The 18,262-nt window shown below is 45.0% G+C and overlaps 1 pseudogene; it reads right to left on the bottom strand.

Annotated features, from left to right (window-relative positions):
- Positions 1 to 15,997: 15,997 nt before the first annotated feature.
- On the bottom strand, positions 15,998 to 17,985 carry LOC126039852 (G-protein coupled receptor 55-like; annotated as a pseudogene).
- Between the last annotated feature and the right edge of the window lie 277 nt (positions 17,986 to 18,262).

The raw sequence follows: 18,262 nt of genomic DNA, 5'->3' as shown, positions 1-18,262 counted from the left end.
CTTTTGAAGGCTGAAATGCTGATATCAAGAACATGACTGATGCATTTCATTATATCTAGTTACCAGTAAGTCAGCCACCTTGAGACTTGTCCAGTGTAAAGAAAACAAGCTTGTATTGTGAAAGTTCATATTTTCTTTTTGAATATTCACTCTTGGTTCAGTTTTTCATTTCCTGACGTTGTATTCATTGCTCCCTGCTCTTAGGAGACTCCAAATCAGTCAGTTTCTACTTCCTAATGTTGCTCACACTCTGGCAGAAGGCTGCTTTATTTGATTGAACAGTGGCACATATAAAAGCTTGGTAATAAAGCCTGCTTTAGGAGGACTGTGTGGCAGAGATGCAGTTGAAACCCTAAGATACGGGTCACTGTGACAGCAGCTAACACCTAATATAATTTACTTTTTCATACTTGCATATTGCAGTATGGCTCAGTGGTTGTTGTTTAGCTTTGCCAAGCAGTGTTCAGTAAGTCAAAGTTTTGCTTTAACTCTGGGAGCATCCACTTCCAGGCTCTGGTGGATTTTTAAAAAAACGTGATGGAAACCTGTTAACTTGGCAGTTGAGAGGAGGGACCTCAGTGTCTCTTCTAAAACATAAATGAGCTCTTTATTTGTTACAAGTCTTCTACAGCTATGTTTACAGTCCAGACCCATCCCATGAAGTGCAGCCCACTGGGATTTCTGCAGCCTTCGGACGAGGAATGTTTTGGCTGTGATGGACCACGTAGGCTCCAGCAAGGAGGCTGAAGGACCTGTTTTTTCACCAGCATGATGGGGAGCCCATTTTTGGTGGGGGTAATGGCTGCATCTTGTTGATGTGTTGTGCATGCTTCCATGCAGGTGGCAGGATGGCTCCTATGTCCCTTGGTAAGGGGCAGCGAAGCATAGGCAGTGGGCGCACTTGTCCACTGCCAGCCTGGTGATGCCATGAGGCATGGGAAGCTCTGCGCTTGCAGGCATCCCACGCAGCAGCTCATCTGGGGGTTGGCTGCCCACTGCCAGCACGGATGTGGTGTGGCTGGTCCACAGGGTGTCCTGGGTGTCTGAAAGGCTATGCTGCCCACACTGTCTTGGTATGAGCAGCAGGAAGCTGCTCTCCACAAATTGCCTTTTGGCTTTGGGGATGAAGGGGGATTGTTGGGCCACCTCTATGCTGTGAAGAGTGAAAATATCTGTCAAGTGTTAACCTGCGAAATGGCTCCCTGATGCACATGTCTGAAAATTGAGTGGTCCCCATTTTATTATGGCTTATAAGACTTTCAGTTGTCCTTACTGGGAATTGACTACAGCCTGTTTAGCTCAACATGGAAAGCTGTCTGATCTATTAAGTTGATGAAAGCCCGTTCTCACTCTTACACGTACCTATGTATGTGCCTTAGGATGTACAAGTTGTTCCCGAGCATTTTGCTGCCATCATTCTGATTTCTACCCAGGACATTATAAAAGAAAATATTGTGGATGCTGTGACAGCTTCCCAGGGGAAAAAAAGCTATATAATATACCAAAAATAGCTTCCCAAGTTAGCGTCCCAGGTCTCAGGAAAATGCCAGTTTCTCATCCTTTTGGTAAGTACAATTCCTGATGATGACATTCATGTCCCAGTGAAATCAATGAGGTGCTGCAGGCCTATTGGAGGGAATGTTTTCTGGATTAAATTAACAGAAAGCAGAGTTTGGGGGGAGAGAGTAGCTAACAAACATGGGTTGAGCTTTAGTGAATATTTTCAGCTGGGAAAACAAAAAGTCATAGCATAAAAAGGTAGGTGAAAGCACCTAAAAATTCCTGATGTTAAGCTGAAGCATTTGTATTAATATTTTAGCAATTAAGTTATTGTTTCTTGTTTTGAAACAATTTTTATCTAAAAATGCTGAATTAAAATGGTCAAGTAACATGGGAATAAAACAAACGCTTTTCATAAATGTCAACAAAACATTACTACTTTGTTTTTTTGTGCTGAAAAAACCTGAGATAAAGAACCTAATTTTGGTTCAATCCAATTTTTATTTTTTTTTTTTTAAATTTGCTTCATACCTCAACAGGGAAAGTCCCTTATTTTCTATTCAGTATCCTCCCTTACTGCTAGCAGGGCCTAATGTGACTGAAAAGGGAACTGAAGCATGGAGCGGCATTTGGACCATTCAACTTACACTGAAATTAGGAGCCTTGGCTTCCTAAAGAGTAAGGACATCTCTAGAGGATGATTTTGAGATTTTGAGTGCTCAGTTTAGGAGTTTCTGCATACTTTAGTCTCCTAAGTTAGACAATATGAACACTCTTATGTGTCAAGTATTTTTAATGACTGGTATTTTTTAAAATAAGACTGACTTTAGGATGGGGTGATACTGGCTGATGCTTTTCCTGGCTGCTGTGTACATGGCCCCTTGTACGTAGGACACTCCTGCTTCTCTGGGTGAGGACTAGACCTGCTTGCTCTGAAATGCAGTTGGCTCTGACTTGCTGTGTCTGCAGGTAAGGAGGTAAGCACTCAGCAGAAATACCAGTTGGGTGTCACTGCATGCTGGCTTGTGGCTGCTGCTTTCACAGTTTCTGTTGTATCAAAGGAAAATCTCTTGATTGAGGTTGGAGCCACCTCTACAGCAGCTTCAGCTGCACTACGTGACCTTCCCCATCCCCACAGTCTCCTTTTGTATAGTCCCTTTTCCATGAGGTCCTCACAGCTCCCAGGTGGATCTTGTGGGGAGGAGCTCTCCTCAGCAAGGTGGCATGGGACAGTGCCCCATTGCAGGGGATTGTCCCCAAGAAGTGTCATCTGACAAAAAGCCTGCAGATGGGAGCAGTGCAGCACAGCCCACAGCCTCAGCCCCTGCCCTCCGCCTCTCCTCGACTGGGCTGTGACTAATGGCCTGCTGGAGGCAAGGGGAGGATACTGCAGAGGTGATGTAACATGCAAGGCAGCCTTGCAACTGGGACTGATTATATACACTTACACACCTCTTCTGTAGGCAGGTCATGTCAAAGGATGGGCTGGAGCTGGGTGCGTTAGGCAGGAAGAGCACACAGTGCAGGGGCTGCTCAACAATTCCCAGCACTTCAACTCCTTCATTCTTGCTAAAATCGTAAAAGAAATGGGTGGGTTGAAGAATCGAGAATCACATGTTTCCTTAAGTTTGCTGACAATATTTGCTCTGGGAATATTATTATTCATAGTGAACGTGGAAGGTTTTTGTGCCAGTGCTAATTAGCTGTTCTCACTAGCACAAAGATGTTCTCCACTGGAAGCCTGTATATTATTCTACTCATTTGGATTAATTAATGTGAAAAGGCCAAGTATGTAATTTCATACTTGAACTTTTAGATCTGTATTTGAACTGAACTGAAATATTGTTATGCAATGATTGAAATGTTCTCATGGTCTGACCAGGGAAAGAGTTTCAAAAAAGAAGACAGCTTGATGCTCAAATGAAAATTTGTCATCTTTTAAAGATATTTCTCTAGGATGTCACTCTGTTCTCCCATTCGTTAATTCATGGAGGAAGTGGTTCTCAGTAAAGTAACAGTGAAGGCTTTGGATCAGGCCCCAACTCATTTCTCACTCTTTTCAGATGCTGATTTTGTGGTTGCCACTGGTAGAATGACAGTCAATTCTCATGAGCCATTCTCCCTCCTCCAGAAATAACTGCATGTTAAAACTCAAATAAGAAGCTATAAGCTTACTTGTTTTGGCGCTATGGATACATGGGGCTGCCTTCTGAAAACACCCCTATGTCAGCAGTGTTGTCAGAGCATTGACCTCTGCAAAGTCTGCAGAGGTTTTGGGGGGTGCAGCCTGCCACTGGTCCCCAGGTACCTTATCCTGCGGCATGGCTGGGTCCGACAGTACCAAGGAGGCCTGGGAAGTGTCTGGGGGCAAGTGGGCAGTTACTTAACATTAAGAAATTTGGCAAGCTGGATTTGAGAAATGAAAGAAAATTATAGCTCAGTGTTTTTGAACACATAGCAGTCTTTGTGGTAATTAAACCAGCAGCACCATGTTAATGGTCTCTGTGGGGGAGTATTGGAAAATACAGACCAATAGAGTTACCTTTTAGTAAAGGTTTGGACCGGACACTGCTGTGGTTTTGAGTGCTGAAAGGAGCAACTTTAGGCAGCATTTTATATGACTTGGCTGAGTTCTGTTTCATTTCCAAATGGACTGATCATCTTGTAGATTGAATATTTGGGAGCAGTCCAGTAGACTGATGTGTTGTTGTTATACAAGCTAAGGATGAGCACTGGAGGTCACTACATATATGTCCGGGGGCGGGGGGAGTGGAATAAATGCCCAGGATGGAATAAACCATGCACAGACACCTACATCTACAGGCTGGCTTTAAAATTAGCTGTGAGTGGCTTTGCATGGCCACCTGCAGCCACAGCTCCTAGTGGGGGAAGCAGGGGAGGCTGTGTGGGTTGGCAGCCCCACGCTGCCAGCTTGTTCATGTTGCAGGTTGTGAAGCTGATTCCTTTTGGTTTTGCAATGATTTTAGCAAGATCTCAGAGTGAGTTAGGGCTGTCAGACTAGCTGAGGGGGGAAGGGAGTAGGGGGCTCGATGTGGAGGGGTGAATGCTGGTTCCAAACCTCAGAAAGCGCTCCCCATCCTTGGCCTTACCCCAGCGTTACTGAAGACTCTCTGCATTTGATATGTATTTCAAATGCCCCTTCAGATGCGACATGGTATGGAAGCAGCTTGCTGGGGGGCTCAGTCCCTTTGTAGGGTACATACTGCAAAGGGCTTGCATGCTGCATTTGAGGCTGCCAGCTGGGGTCTTAAGATGCTAACACAACCTCCTCCTTAAAAACTAATAGCATACCCAGTTATTGAGCAATGCTGGAAAAATCCCACAGCACCACAAGCAGCACCTGTTTGTGCACAGGTCCCCGTGGTGTAGATGAGGCAGAGCAGGAGGGTTCATCTGCTCTTCCCTGGGGCAATGAGTGTGGCTGGGAACCGCAAACGGGTGATTTCCCACTCCATCGCAGTAACTCTGTTTAAACGCGTTGTGTTACCCTTGTGGGCAAGGTTGTTGTGAAACTGTCCCATAAGTCAGGGGTCTGGGTCAGGACAAGTGGGGTTAGCCCCTGGGACCTGCTTGGATGGCCACGGTGAAATGGCAGTGGTTTTGGGGCAGGCTGTTGGTTTGCCTCTGTCATGCAAGATGATGACCTGTTGGGAATGAGTACTGACCTCATCCAAAGCCCCTGTGCTTTGGCTGGCTGTGTGCTCCCTCCCTGGCCTGCCAGCTGCAGAGACAGCCCTTAAGTAGGTCTTTATCAGGCACTTAGTTGTATTTTGGGGACAGTTCCATATTTGAGGGGTCACAGCTGTCAGTCTCGCCTCTGCTTGAGCCCAGGACCTGAGAAAGAAATGAGGGCCAATTAAGGATGTTCTGTCTCCTGCCCTATTTTTGTCACTTCTCTGTTCAATTGAAGACATCCAGGTCCTCTGCACTGCCAGGAGGGGCTACTCTCTTGGTGGCAGCAGGCTGGGTTGCTGAGCAGTGGAGAAAAAAAAAAAGCCTGATAAAAGTGCTTTGAGAAGCATTTTATAGTATTTGGAAAGAAAGGAGGCCTTTAAAACTGATGCTTATTCACTTCGCCAAGAAACATGAGTGCTACAAAGGTATGGATAGTTGCAGCGTAGCTTGGGCCCCTCTGAAGTGTGAGGCAAGTTTGCAAGAAGATTTTCGACCATCTCTCTCTGAGCTTTGTAACAGCTTTAAAAAAAGATTCAATCAAGATGTCATGGATATAAATGGTTTCTCTTTCTCGCCACCCCAGTATTTTAGTGTTAGGCCATGAAATGCATGAGCAAACAACAAAGTCAGACCTAGCTGCCTTTATAACAGCAGGTACCAAATATTGAATTGGCTGCTTGAAATGTTAAGCGGGGAGAGGAAGGCATGTCAATTCCATAATGAGGTTTGCAAAGGAAATGCACTTTGCTTTCATTCAGTGCTTTTGATGAAGTTGTTTAATTGCACTAAAAGGTAAATATTTGTTATCGACCTGCTTAACAATCTGAATTCATCCAGTGTATCTGTTTCTGAAATGCCACCTCTGCCAGAGCAGTGCTTTGTGCTTGCCCATAGGGACTTGGTGGGTCTTTAAATTTTCAGTTCACTTCTTTCCCAAAATTTTTTATTAATAGCAAGTGCGCGACTATTTTTATGCTATGACTGCTGCAAGGGCAGCTCCATGTGGGGTTGTTTGCAGAAACTGTAAAATCGATTAACGCCTTCTACTATTTGCACCTCTTGGCGCGTTCAGTTCGTTTGCTGTGAAACCTGTGGGCAGCATAACCTTAGCCCCCTGCAGCTGTAGCAGGGCAGGGTGAGTGCTGCTTGCGTCCACGAGCTTGGCTAAAAAGAGTGAATTTTTTGAGCGAGGAGAAGGCTCTCCATGTCTGACACCTGCCTCTGAGGGCTCACTGGCCGCACCATCGCGGCTCCAGTCCTGGGCAGTGAGCAGGGCTGAGGGCTGCTCAGTGCCTGTGCCATAGCGTATGGGGCTGCTTGCATAAATTAGCATGTCTTTAACTCATGAAATGCCCCCCATCATTCAACAGTTTTCCTGGCCGTGCTGGCCACGACTCCTCTCAGCCGGCCAAAGCACGTGGTGGGGGCTGTGGCTCATGGCAGCAGCACTGAGGGAAGGCAGGAGCTGCTGCCTCAGGCCTGCATGCCCCACGCCTTGATCCTCCTCACATGTTGTTTTATGTTTGCTTGTGTTAATGTCCTGGCATTCACCCAGACATGAAGTAAGTGGGGGAAGCTTAAACAAATAGTTCAACGTTGAAAACTGTATTGTTTCCTCACAGAAATGTGGCCCTGTGGGCAGTGTTTTGTCACTGGAGCTGTGAGCGTTTCTGTGCAAAACCCTCTCTCAGTACAAGAAACTTTTAAAAGTAATGCTACTTTTCTGACTCAAACTATTTCTGAATTTGGCAAATGGCTTTGGGGAGAAAGAAGTTAAATCCCTTGCTGTCTGTATTTAAAAGACACCTGTAGGGCCACCATGTCGAGGTGCAGTCTGCCCACAGGTGGGCTTGCCCTCCGGCTCCCTTGGTCTCTTGTCAGGGGCCATTGCAAAAACAGGATCCCCAGGTCATCTTGTGAAGACAAAATCCCAAATGTCGTGGTGTATTTAGGAAAGTATTTGAGGGTGGTTGGGTTTTTTTGGTTTTGCTTTGTTTTTTTAAACAAGGCATTGCAGCCTGCTCTCAGGGGACGTGCGGCACCATGAGGGGCAGCATTTCTTTGTCATTTGCTGTTGCTTTGTCATTTTGAAAAATGTGGTAAAAGGAGTAGCTGGCATGGTCAGAGTCAAACTCTGGGTAGCAGGGAGCCTTTCCCAATGTGGGTATTGGATCTGACTTGCTCTTGCTGTGCTCTGATGTCAATGGTGTAGTTTGCAAGGGAAAAAAAAAAAAAAGGAAAAAGGCTGTCCTACGTCACCAGGACTTAACACAGAAAAAATTGCAAAGCCGTTGAGAGAAATACATGCAAAACACATGATCTATTCAAAGAGCTGTCACTGTGTGTACCTTTTCTTGGCATTTTCCCTCTATGGCAGATTAAGCCTGGAGTTTTCCCCATGGATGTAGCAGTCCTTTGCACAAGGCCTTAAATGCTCTCCACCTTCTGCTGCAGGCATTACCAACTGCTGCCTCACTGCTTCTTAGCTCGTTGTGCCTGCTCCGAGATGCTCCCTCAGCCCTCCATCATCTCCCACCACCAGCCTTCACCAGCACTTGCTTGCATCTTCCAAACGAGCTTTTCACAGCCAGCACCTGCTGAGGAGAGCTGCTGTCATTTGCCACCACTCTTCTTTTTACTTCCTTTTTCTTTCCTTCTTTTTTTTCATTCTTTCTTTTTTAAAGATTCTTTCTCCTTTAAAAGTTTGGTAACAGGTGTTGAAAATCATTCCCATCTAAGGGTGTGAATAGGAGATAAGTGACAAAAAGAAAGTTAAAGCAAATTGGATGCTTGCTTTTGGTTGCATCTACCAACTCCCTCCTAGGGATGCAAACCAAATCTAAAAACGCTCTGAAATCTTGTTTACAGTTTAAAGAGCAGCTGATGACTCTTGAAAAACCTTCAGCCCAGAAGGATTCTGTTGCTTTGTCTCTGAATTTTCGTTATTTCTTCTTTACTGTTCTTCCTTACAAATGCTATTTGCATGTGTGATGGGTTAACCCTGGCTGAACACCAGGTGCCCACCAAAGCCGTTCTATCACTCCCCCATCCTCAGCTGGACAGGGGAGAGAAAATATAACAAAAGGCTCGCGGGTCGAGATAAGGACAGGAGAGATCATTCACTATTACCGTCACGGGCAAAACAGACTCAATTTTGCAAAATTAACTCAATTTATTACAAATCAACCAGAGCAAGGTAATGAGAAGTAAAATGAAATCTCAGAACACCTTCCCACCACCCCTCCCTTCTTCCCGGGCACAAACTACCCTCCCGGATTTCACCACCAAGCCCCCCCAGCGGCACAGGGGGACAGGGATGGGGTTTATGGTCATCACACGTTATTTTCTGCCGCTTCACCTCCTCAGGACGAGGGCTGATCACACTCTTCCCCTGCTCCAGCGTGGGGTCCCACCCACGGGAGACAGTCCTCCACGAACTCCTCCAACGTGGGCCATTCCCACGGGCTGCAGTTCTTCATGAACTGCTCCAGCATGGGTCCATTCCACGGTGTGCAGTCCTTCAGGAGCACACTGCTCCAGCGTGGGTCCCCCACGGGGTCACAAGTCCTGCCAGAAAACCTGCTCCGTGGGCTCCTCTCTCCACAGATCCGCAGGTCCTGCCAGGAGCCTGCTCCAGCGTGGGGTTCCCACGGGGTCACAGCCTCCTTCGGGAACCCACCTGCTCCGGCGTGGGGTCCTCCACGGGCTACAGGTGGAGATCTGCTCCACCGTGGACCTCCCTGGACTGCAGGGGGACAGCCTGCCTCACCAGGGTCTTCACCACGGGCTGCAGGGGAATCTTCGCTCCGGCGCCTGGAGCATCTCCTCCCCCTCCTTCTTCACTGACCTTGGTGTCTGCAGGGTTGTTTCTCTTACATGTTCTCACTCCTCACTCTGGCGGCAGTTTCTCTCCGTCCCAACTTTTTTTCCTTCTTAAAAATGTTATCACAGAGGCGTTACCACTATCACTGATTGGCTCGGCCTTGGCCGGCGGCGGGTCCGTCTCAGAGCCGGCTGGTATGGGCTCGCTCTCTCTCGAACACAGGGGAAGCTTCCAGCAGTTTCTTACAGAAGCCACCCCTGTAACCCCCCCACCACTACCAAAACCTTGCCAAACAAAACCAATACAGCATGAAAACGAGACCTTTTGTTTCTCAAGAGCTGATCCATCCCTATTACTTATTTTTTATTTGGACATTGACAATTCGAGTCTGAGTCTGTCCAGGGAGTGCAATTAAATCAGAGCCTCCAGACTAATCCTCTGGGATACTGGGCTCATTTCCACAGCAACTGATTGTGATATAGAAAAGGGTTTCTAACTTCAGGTGGATTAAGTATGCAGTAGAAGTTGAGTGAACGTGGTTGTAATGGAGAGTGGGGTGCAGGAGTACAGAAAATATAAGTTGCATTGGTGAATTACCTTTCTGACAGGGATGCTTCCCCAGAGCCCTCCAAAGGGCAAATGTAGCTGTTATAGAACTGAAATTTGCATGTGCTGTTTCTGTCCATGTTTGAAACCCCACTTTTTCCCTGGAAGCTGTGAATCCTGGAGCTGCAGGTGCCTGATCTGCTGCCCCTTTGCTCCAGTGGGCCACTTGCAACATGGCTCTGCTCCACAGCTGGTTTTTTACCTGCTATAGGCTTGTGGTGCCACCTCTTCATTTCGTTGGATTTTGGAAACTTGCTGAATGGTACTTTGGGCTGCCTTCATTAATATTTGAAATGTCGCAAGACTTTTCTAGGTGTCCTCGAATGGCCCAGCAAAGTGCTTCCTTCCTCTCGGCTCCCTGTCAGGATGACCTTCAAGCTTTAGTGCTTTGACATTTTGTATTTATTCAAGAAAATAATAATTTGTACCCTGAACAGTTTTGCCAAAACTTTGGTAAGAGAGAGTATGACCTATGTCATTCTGTTTACATCTGTGTTTAAAGGACATGTAAACATGAGTAGGAACTGGATTGGAAACTTAATGTGACTAGGAAGAATGTTGAAAATAAGATTCTTGGGTGTATGCAGCAGAGTTCTGGAAAAGCAAACACTTCATCTGATGCAAACAAAGTAGTTTTCAGTATGGGAGTCTGGCTGCTGTGTTGTGCAAGTTCGACAACCTGATAGACTAAAAGTTAGAATGGGTGTATTTACCCACAGGATCAGATTTTTTTTTGCCAAAAAGTGGAAGAGAGATTTGGGATCTCTTTTAAATATGTTTTGTGATAGGTGTGTGTAGGCATTCCAAGGCAAGTGACACTGGCTAATTTGAGAGAGCAATAACCCATAATAGCATGAAGTATAATAACAATGTGAACCGTGTGATTATGTCCAGAAATGAAATCTAGGATAAGACCCAGTGATACTGCTTGATTTGTGCCCCATTGCTCCAAAACAAGGGAACATACTATTCTGGCCTCTGTATTTTGTGTTGCAAAGGCGTGGGGGCATTAAATGTCTCACTATTGCTACAAAATGTAGGGTTAAGTTTTGTCTTGCCATTATAGCACTGAGTTGGTTACAGATACAAATGTATCCAGCCCATTGCTTTACCTCCTCCCACTCCTGGCAGCCTAAATGTGTTTTTCTGAGGAATCATAAGGCAAGGTGTGTCAGGTGGTAGGTTTGAATTAAGTGTGGTCTGACTCGATTTTTGCAGTGAGAGAGAGGTAGAGGTGAGAAGGGCCTGGAGTAGCCCATCCCCATTTGATTTGGCATTGGAGGCTGGGTGGGATACTCTGGCGCATCTCAAATGGGAGCAAACACCCCTCGTTTCACAGCAGGGTCCTGCCCCAAGGTCCCAACAGGTCTCTGCACAGCCACTGCAGGCAGGAGCAGTAGCAAGAGCCTGAGCTCAGAGTGAGATGAAGACTGTTTTATAGCTCAGGCTTTCTTTTATCTTCTCACTACTCATATAAAATGGTCTACATAAACATATTTATTATTAATACCATGTAATTTTACTCTGCATGAGGGAAACAAATCTATCTGCAGGGTGTTTACAGCCATGCCGACCTTGGTCTGTTGAAAGTCCCATTCCTTTATTTCTGCCCCCTTCCACCTGTGACGTTTTAAAGCCACTGTGCTTCCTGTTAGCAAGAATGAAGTCAGACTGGTGTCTGCTGTCTGCAACTTCTCATGCTTTCCGAAGCTCCTCTCTAAACTGAGTAAATCTATTTCAAACAGTGTCCTTCATTATCTCAGATACTATGGCTGGCCGAGTGGGACCAGGTTAGATGCTGGTGTCTGGGAGGTGGCATTACTTGTAGTTACAAAGTTAATACTTAACAGGGAATGGCTGGGATTGTGTTGGTGTACTCTGAAGTGTAATCTAAACTGCATTTCCTGGGTTTGTAATGCTTAGTTTTGGATTAACGATTGCCTGGCAGTGTTTGTATCTCTAAACTGCTGATACTTGCTCTCCAATATAATCCCAGTTTAATGCTTTTTTTGTCTTGATTAATGGGAATCTGTGGCATACAGTAGATGTGAGGTTTTACATCCTTTGGTGTCTGCAAATGGCACTGATTCAACTTTTCCTGGGAAACATTTCTGATTCCTCATAGATTTTTGATTGTATCAGTATTGTGCAGCAACTTTTTTATCACTTAGATGATGTGGTGAATGTCATTCTTATGGACTGACTATATATAAAAATCAGAATAAGAAGGATACATGAGAGAAAATGAAGGAGGTTGTAGGTGTCCTTTGCCTTTCACAGCAGCTAAAGACACTGATTCCTTAGGCTTTGTTGCTATGGTAGAAGTTTCTCAGTGAGCAAGAAACCCAATGGAGGGAAAAGTCTCAGGTTTTCTAGCGAATTCAGTGCCTTCAAAAAGCTGAAGACAGAGGCATATGAAAGGGAAGGAAGGATGAAGACAGGTCTGCAGGTGGGCTGCAGCACTTGATCGAATTGTAGCTTTGCACTGGCCAGTTGTAGTTGAGTTTGAGTCTCAGAGTATCCTCCCACCGAAACTGGACACATTCAGGACTCTGCACATCTGTATCACACCAAGGTCAGCAATGGGAATGTTCCATCACTTTATTGTGTCACTTAGGACATTTTTAATTCTTTATGAGACTTCTATCTCATACCACCAGTAAATGCAGCAGATGAAAATGGCACACAAAGAGCTTTGCTGTGTGGGGAAATAACTGTGAAGTGAGCTGGGGTGCAATTTCTGCACATGCCTAGCTGGAGTGCTCCACTTTCACAGCAAAATTAACTATTTCACATTTGTCTGTGCGAGTTTTCTCAGAGGGCTTCTCCCTAGCATCTAGAGTGCTACAAATTCATCTTTAGCTCATGGTGCTATCTTTCTGTAGAGAAAACAATGGAGAATTTTAACTCTCTCTAGTAACAATAGAAATGCTAAAAACACTTTGAGAAGTGTAGGCATATGCAAATGTCTATAAAAGCCTATACATTTCTCTTGAGACTTGCTTTGCTGAGGTTTTTCTCATTATCACTGACCACAGATGCGGCATTGCTTATGGTAAATATTTTGTTCCATTCATTGTATGTGGACATCTCTCATAAAACACAAAAGGCAATAGTGAAATCTGTAGGAGATACGGCATGCCTGGTACCTGTGCTGATTCTTCCTTTTTGGGAGATGAATGCTTTGGCTGGGATTTCCATGGTTATATCATCAGTGATGTTTTCTTATAAGCCTTTTTCCTCCCCAATCCAAACAGATACTTTCTGAGCCTGAAACAAAAGATAATAGCTGTACTAGAAGAAAAGAAATGTGGAGAGCAAAGGACAGATGTGCAGAGTTAGTTGATACCTAAGTTTGAGCTTTACTGCTTTCCCAGGTGAGTGAGGCTGCAGGAAATATGATATTTGGCTTGTTTAAGTGTGAAATATCAAAGCTGCTGAAACACATGCCCAGTCTCTTAGTGAAACATGCAAATAAGTGAGTAGGAAAGTTACTTATGTGAATACAGGCATGAATGTCTGCAAGACAAGTCTCTTGTTAAGAAATCTGGCAGCCTCAGGGTGCGTTTTGTGAAAGGCCTCTCAAATGAAGTGGCTTGGTTGGCCCACAGGATGAAGTTCCCCAGCAGAGCACCTTCACCATCTCCCATGACCCACTATGCTTTCACTGCTGGTTTAAGCCCTTTCCCTTTCACTATCCAAATGCAAAAACAAGTGGAAAAAGTGCTCCATAACAGCTCTCTAGCCCCCATTCTCATTCTTTCAGAATAAATTAATGATTTTTAGTTAAGAACTGTATGTGTTCAGAATGAGTCCTCACTTCTTAGAGGTGAATAATTTCCAAACAAATCCTCAGGTTTGCTTTCTTTTTTCCCCAGATGAATCATTACCTGTATTCTGGAAAGCCTGTGATGGCTTTAGATTGCAAATTTTCAGATTTTTTTTCTCCTTTTTTTTCTTAGCACTCTGTCTTTAACATTCTCTTGGTGGAAAGAGAAATCTCTGTAGTCTCACTAGATAGCCGGTGTCATGATTTGGATATAAAGCCCTAGAAATGAAAAAGCTGTTACAGCTACCCACCTGAGCAAAGAAGGGATCAGACCACACCAGACTTGACCTGGAAAGTGAATGTTCAGAGGCCTACAAGCAATAAGATCCAGCAGAGAACTTTTGAGTAGAAACTGTTGCCTTTGCAAAATTATCATTTCCCCTAGAAATCGGGAATGAAAGTTGTTACCCTGCCCTGATAATTAGTGCTCTCTTAGAGCTGGCAGAGGCACTGAGAATCATGTGTAGAGGCAGGGAGCTGAGACAGTGGTTGGCTGTACCCTGTCTATAGGCGGGTACTAGCTTTTCCACACCCCAGCCTGTTTGTTTCTAGAAAAATCAATGGCCAGAAACACTGGAGAAACATAGGGGAGAGGCTTGGGAGAAGAAATGCCTCAAGCACTTTTAACTTGTCCTTCTTACAGTTTTAACTATGCTTATTTGGTCAACATTCCTGGTCTTCTAAGCAGTGTGTTATTGCTGAGGTAGGTAGCCAAGAAGCCAGAGTGTCCTAAATTTAATACTCATTTCACTGCTGTCTACCAGCACTCTAAATGAAATTACTGTGCAAGTTACTTTATGATCTGTGGGAGCAAGGACAGCAGAGTAACAAACAAGTAAGAACAGGCATACTTAAAAATGCAGCTGAGCAACAGAGGAAGCATAAAACTGCAGGTGAGTTTCTAGTCTCAGTTATAGCAGTGTAAGCCCAAAGTCATGTGGGTAGAACTAACAGAGCTGCCTCAGGGTATAGAAAAGCAATTGAGATAGTTTTCTCATGTACTTTCGCATTTTCTGCCTCCTGAGGTACTGACAAAATCCCTGTTCCCTATGTTCAGTCATTATCAATCAAAGTGGAGGCCCTCTTGGCATGGCCCACTGCTTTGAGACGTAAAATAAATCTTCTGCGTCAGCACTATTTTCTTCTATTATTTGTTAACTCTGCTTCCAAAAGGAGCCTGAAGTCTCAGTAGTAAAACCCTTTTGTCTACTGAAGCATGGTTAGTTAAGAGAGAAGTTATGAGCAAGGATATGATGAGGATTCAGTATCTGCTGGCAGGGAAACTAGTCAGATATTCTGAGTTTACTGAGGGAATCAATGGAAATGGCAATTGATATGGAGAGAGAATTCTTGCTGGAATATCCTGGTGGGTTTTATTTTCATGCACTTGGACATAACCAGGACATGGTTAGTGTAAATGCACAACCCTTGTATCCTCGAAAGCACTGTTCATCACCTGAACACCAAAGGACTGTCTAAACACCACCACACACTTACATCTATGTTGGGTCAGACTTTCCCTCCTCAGCAACTGGACTTTGGTACAGCCTCATACACAGATGTAGCAACTCCAAAAAATTTCACTTTTGCGGACTGGAGTTTCCATATGCAAAGTCGCCAGCTCGGGGAAGAAATCAATACATGGTTTGTGCGTTATCCTTCTCAAAAGCGTACAGAGAAAAGACAGTTCAAAGGATGGGATTAGTATCCCTGCCAAGAAGAGGTATTGCAAGGATCCAGCTCAACATGAATATGAAAACTAATTGCTTTGGTTGTTATCATCCTCATTGCTCAGGAAAGTGGCAGTTAGCTGCCGGGGTAGCGGTAGAGGCACCAGTGGAGGTCCCCAGAGCCATAAGCTGCCTCTCTCCAGCCTGTGAGCACTGATAAGAAGTAACTGACTGGCATGTTAGGCTCCTGCTGGTGGATTATTTTTTATTGCCTTGTTTGTTTGGGAAGTGGTAGCACTCGGTTTGCTCTGAAGTCTGAAAGGCTGCTTTCCCACTGGGATCCTGTGTTGCTGGCTGCTGCTTTAGGGATCAGGGCTGCTCTTATAGTATCCCTCGGTAAGGTGGGGGTTGTTCCTTCAGATTCATGTGTTTGCCACTGTGTTGGACTTGGACTTCTTATTTCATGCTTTTGTTGGTTTGGCTCTGTTCATGAAACTTAAGTTTGTAACCAAGCAGGAAGGAATAGATACGTGAAAAGCCTGCGAGTAGGAGCAGAGCTGGTGAGGAGGCCTGGAACTGGGATAGTCAATTAATCTAAGCTAGTGGCAATATTAGTTAGAAGTGCGATGTCGTAGGCACAGGACCTGTTGGTAAAACAAGTGTTGCAGCTTGCAAAGCAAGTCAGCCAGTGGAGGAATGGCATGGAGATCTTGCTATACCCATTTACCCGTTTACCTAAAGCTGCCTTTGGATTTAGAGTTACAATAATTATTTTATTTTTTTTTTTTAATAGCATGTGCAAATCTAAACCTGACAGATGTGCATGTATGTGAGCACAAGCATACATGATCAGGGCAAGGGAGGCAACAGAATTTACTCCTTTAAAACAAAATAATAACACCCCCCATCAAGACAGCAGTTCAGGTTTGCCCAGCAAAGGGTGCCCTGAAAGATGTCTCGTAGCACTTGCTGAAAACTGGTGTGAATGATGTTATTCTTCACCAAAAAGTACACAAAATAGGCCATGTGGTAAGGCATGAAACAGACCAAAAATGTGACAACATTTGTCACCAATATCTTCTCTGCTCTAGTGGTGTGTGTTTGGGGGTTGACTCGTTTTCTGTGCTTTCTCAAGCACCTGATGGTCTGAGCGGTGCAGAAGGTCATGGCTGCCATGCTGCCAAAGAAGGTGGTCTCCAAGGCGCTGAACAGGCCTGCATTTTTCCACGTGCTCTTGGAGAAGTTATGGAAGCAGGATGAGATGTTGTGGCCCTCTCCATGCAGTTGGAAAGTAAAGACTGTCCCGGCCGAGGTGCCCAGGCAGATGACAGCACAGACCATAGCAGCTTTCTTGGTAGATCGCAGGGTGGGAGCCATGAAGGGGTGCTGGATAGCGATGTACTGGGCTACACAGATGCAGAAGGAGATGAGGATGCTGCTGTACATGTTTACAAAGTAAAGACTCTCCAAGGTGGAGCAAAACACAGACCCCAAGTTCCAGTTGTCCTGAAGGTGGTAGGAAATTATTTTAAAAGGAAAAGTAAACAGCAGCAAAGTATCCAAGAAAATAAGGGCTATCATGTAGATTGTAGATTCTGACAGCTTTTTAACCTTAAAAAACAGGAATGACAGAGCCATCACATTAAACAGCAATCCTAGGGTAAATGTGGGGGTGTACATGATGAGCTGGAACAGTTCCACGGTTGTGCTGATATTATTGATATTGCTCTTGGTAGGGTGTCATTCATATCTCCAGGTATGCTGGAAGAGAAGAAAATCACCTTCAGCACAAAGAAGGATGAAGATCACACTTAAGACAAAGGCCAATGAGGTCTCTATGTGTCCACAGACCTGGAGATGTTTTTTGTCTTGGGCTGCTGTGTGTTGAATTGCAGCTCCCAGTAATGTGGAGCTACTCAGTGCCAAGGGATCTTGGGGTAAGGTTGTGCCTCAAGAAGGAGCAAGGCTTTCTGGGGTCCAAGCCTCACTTACACTGTCACCTGTTACCCCAAACTGTGCTGCCCTATAGTTTAGGCTACGCAGAGTATGGGTGTGACTGCACTGTCCCCTTGGAGTGATGTGATCTCTTTGCAGAGCCAGGGTAGTAGCCCCTGATTTTTGGGTTACTTGGATTGTGGGGATGGAAGCAATTAGTTGGATCAGATTTCCCGAATCAAGCTATCGTAAGAGACCTTGGGGAGCCACGAGTATGAGGTTCCCCTGTGTTTATTAATGTGAACATCCCACACGGTCATTGCCATTCTGCACCCTCTCCTACCACCACTGGGCAAAGAGGGGCTGTGATTATTTCTGGGCCTTCTGACAAGCTTGCTTAAAGCAGCAGGCAGGAAGTTTCAAACAGGCTATTTCCAGCAGAGGTTAAGTCTTTAGAAGAAGAATGCGATTTAAGAACCAAGCTTTTGTCTAAAACAGACAGACTTACAGCAGATAAATCTGTATCTGCAGAGACAGGGATTGCAGAAAACATGCACCTGGTTTATCCTCTGCAAAGAGGGGACTGAAAATGTCGAGGTAGGCACCCTCTGAGCAGGGGTCGTGAAGTAATTCTTTTCTTTAGAGGAAGGGTGCTGGTTTGATCTTGCCCTCAGACTCTCCTGAAAAGGACCGGGAAGGCTCTCATTGGTTTCTGCAATGCTGATCTCAGCTGGAATTGCTTACAAATGCAAATGCACAGGAATACCTGGTCCTTTCTTCCACCCAGTTCTGTCACAGCAAATGTAACCTGTAAATAAAGCCGTCAACCCCCAGAAATTACTTTTTTCTGCTGTTCTTTAATTGTCATTACTTCAAGCTAATGCCTTTACTACATGAGTTACTGATCTTGACGCTGTTTCATTTCAGATTTGTCAGCTGGTGCAGTGAAAGTTCCTGTTCTGCAGATCAAGTCATTCCCTGAGTATTTCAGAGGTAAGCTCTCCAGTGCTGTGGTTTGAGAGAGATTAGGATCTCTTTGAGAAAGATTAGGATCAACAAAAAGGAAATGTATTTCTTACTAAAGAACTAGCAATTACTGTTAGGAAGCCAGAGCAGGTTGGCTATTTGCTCCTTAAGGTCACACTGACGCCAGGTAAATGATTCTGTAAGCTACTAGTTGTCCTGGTTTTGGCTGGGATGGAG

This window comes from Accipiter gentilis, chromosome 6 (assembly GCF_929443795.1).
Source record: "Accipiter gentilis chromosome 6, bAccGen1.1, whole genome shotgun sequence".
Classification (NCBI taxonomy): domain Eukaryota; kingdom Metazoa; phylum Chordata; class Aves; order Accipitriformes; family Accipitridae; genus Astur; species Astur gentilis.
The sequence above is the reverse complement of the archived record's forward strand: the minus strand, read 5'-3'. Positions and strand labels throughout refer to the sequence as shown.